The sequence below is a fragment of the Phascolarctos cinereus genome, unplaced genomic scaffold, assembly GCF_003287225.1.
Source record: "Phascolarctos cinereus isolate Bilbo 61053 unplaced genomic scaffold, phaCin_HiC Scaffold_4;HRSCAF=312, whole genome shotgun sequence".
NCBI classification, from domain to species: domain Eukaryota; kingdom Metazoa; phylum Chordata; class Mammalia; order Diprotodontia; family Phascolarctidae; genus Phascolarctos; species Phascolarctos cinereus.
In genome coordinates, this window is record NW_027555847.1 from 521,342,381 (window position 1) to 521,345,397 (window position 3,017).

The 3,017-nt window shown below is 43.5% G+C and overlaps 1 pseudogene; it reads right to left on the bottom strand.

The window, feature by feature from the left end:
- Window positions 1-867: 867 nt before the first annotated feature.
- Window positions 868-1,609, bottom strand: LOC110207760 (cyclin-Q-like; annotated as a pseudogene).
- Between the last annotated feature and the right edge of the window lie 1,408 nt (window positions 1,610-3,017).

Consider the following 3,017-nt stretch of genomic DNA (forward strand, 5'->3'; position numbering starts at 1 on the left):
TTATGGGTACCAGTGCATCACTTATGTTGTCTTTCTGTTACTCCCTGATGGTTGCTACATGACTGATCCATCATGGTTTTCCCTTTGACACCATTTTTTGCACACGGTAATCAGCGGAAATAAGCATACTTTCTCCTGCTACCTACCTTTTATTTGCCCCAGGGTTTACTGGAAAACTTTGATTTTTCAGAGATCAAGGACTTCCAAGATTTTGAACATAGAGGATTCTTGGAAGGACATTTGTGTTGAAAAGATGATCACACTTTGTAATATATTTCAGAGAGAAGAAGATAACACAAAATGGAAAAAAAAATTATGGCTAATATCACCCCCCCATGCAGAACATTGAAGTTCTTAAACTATATGCCTATTTTCACATCTTTACAAAAATTTTGCTTATCTTTTATCATGTAAAATAAAATATGGTTCACTTATGTTAGAAGGTTAAGCTTATGTATGGCTTGAAAAGATATCCCAAAGGGTATAATTAAGTATTCTATTTTTAATTTTGTTTTAATGAAGAGATGCCTAAATACAGTCTGTACCAAATTCAAAAGATTCATCTTCAAAAAGTTCCTAAGGTGCAAAAAGCAGTTGAACGTAGTACATTCCTTTTTCAATATGGACCTATTGTATCCAAACATGAGTTCCAAACCTGCCCAGGGGAATGCCTATCATCCCCTCATCCACTGACCCACCACATAGATACCAAAGAGCAATCAGAAAGAAGTTAATTCTTCCCCCTTTGTTAATGCAAAGCTGGTATCTGTGACTTAACTTTTTGAAGTTGGGACCCATTTGAGTGGGTCAAATCCAGCCCTCAGACAAAGCAAATGTTTGCTTCTCACTTGGATGGCCCTAGACCAATTAAGGGATTTCTGTGTTCATTGTGTAAATCTGAATCAGGTCAGACACAATATTATCTATGACTGGTTTGGTAAGGTCTTCACTAAAAATATGCCACCATGGCTTTTCTGCCTTGGCATCGGCAGGTACCTCCACTCTGTAGCACTGCAAGGCAAGATAGGGCACTGGCACAGCTATGTGCTGGGTGGGATACTGAACACACAATGCTCCATGACAGCTGTCTCACAGCAGCTCCCAGGCTGCCAGAGAGTCCTGTCCCAGCTGTGATGGCTTATCCAATTCTTTAAAGAAATAAGGTAGTGGAGCAGGTATTTGTGGGAATGCTGGTAGGAGACCAGGAAATGCAAAACTTTCAACATGAATAATTCACACTGAACGATGTTGTCCCTCAGTTCCTAGAACCAGGAGTCTGACTCCAAAAGTTCCCTCTTGGGATTTAAATATCTGTGAGAGACATTGATGATGTCTCTTGTCCTGAGGTGTTGCTCCTCCACTTTACCTGCCAAGCAGATGGCTGACATGGAGAAGAGATAAGGGTCATATGCATCTAATTTGGTTTGCAGAAAAATTTATGGTAAATGGTGCAGGCTATGGCAATTGGAATGGATTGTATCCATAGCTTGACACCAGCCTCCATGATGAGCCATGTCACTTTGAAGTGTACTTTGGCCTCGGAGGGCAGCTGCCCCTCTTTCCTCACTTCTTCAGCCTCTGAGCTGCTCTCGCTCTGTCTCGACTTCATGGCTAACACCCTCTCCCCCAATGTATACCTGGCGCCTTGGGTCCCTCAATGCCAAACAAAATGAGATGAACCAAAAGAGGAAGAAACACATACTGCTGCTATGAAGTCTTTGTAGGAATGATCTACACACATATCATGGGAATGTTAAAACTATGAACCTGTCAGCATTCACAAAAGATTTCTTACAGCATACACCACATATCTTTAGTCACCCAAATGCCTGAAAAGTACAGAGAAAACAAGATTCAGCTGTATTTAGGTTTTTTTTTTGACAAAAAAGGCTTTGACTTCACAGATTAGAACACCACAATTTAAAGTCTCTCTTCCAATGAAGAGTCTCTCATAAATAGGTTAATGCAAGATTCCTTGATGAATGCAATCAGATACCGCTGATAAACACACCTCAATTATGAACATTAAACAAAGCATAAATCATAAGAGGGATGCTCACCAACGGTGCATGTCACTGTCATGAAAGATGTTCTAGAGGAAAAGTGGACAGTGAGGTCCTCTGATGTTCCTGTTTTTCGATAATATTGTGGTAATTACATCAAACCCCAGAACATTATGGAGCTTCCATACAGGGGGAAAAAAAGGATGAAAAATGCTTATTGTTGAGAATATGATATGCAGTTAGATAGCCAGGCAACTGAATCAGTACATCAGTTCATATACCTGAAACTGACATTGAAGATAGACAAATTGGGCTGAGAATCACATAGGTAGAAGAAGGTAGATTGCAACTATGTAGGTGAAACTCTGCAGGGCATTCATTTTGCATTTTCAGCATCAACACTATCCTTTGAATAGCTCATGTTGAAGCTGTTTCACATTGTTTCCCATGGTGTAGGAAACCCAGCACAAGGTCGGTGTTGGGCTGGCCTGGGGTGGGGGGGAGTGGGGGTCGCCAAGGCCTAGGAGAGAAGAAGAAGGAGGAGGAGGAGGAAGAGGAGGAAAGGCCGGAGCTGGTTCCTCTGGGGCCGGGGTCTCGGGGCCCCCGCCACGATGTTGTTCCATTTCGGGGTTGTGGTGCCTTCCAGCGTGGCCCAGGATCTTCCGAAGTTGCTGCTGGTGGACTCCCGGCCCGAGCTGGGGCACTGGGAGCCTCAGAAGGCCATGTCCATGAAGCGGGCGGGCGGCGTGGCAGGGCCGAGGGGGCCTGAGAGCTGCAGGAGCCCGGCCTGTGGCTTCAGGAGGTGGAGCTGGCCAAGGAGCCGCTGTCGCTGCCCCAGCGCATATTTTATTCTGGGTCAGGTTATTACTTGTAAGGAAAAACTAGTTTCTGGGAAGGAATGAAAACTTTGGGAGGAAATGAAACACTATCATAGAGTTTATGATAGAGGAGAAGAAGGCCAGGGATACTCTGACTTGTGACTTTGATTGTGAGATGACAGATTTCAGAGTGCTT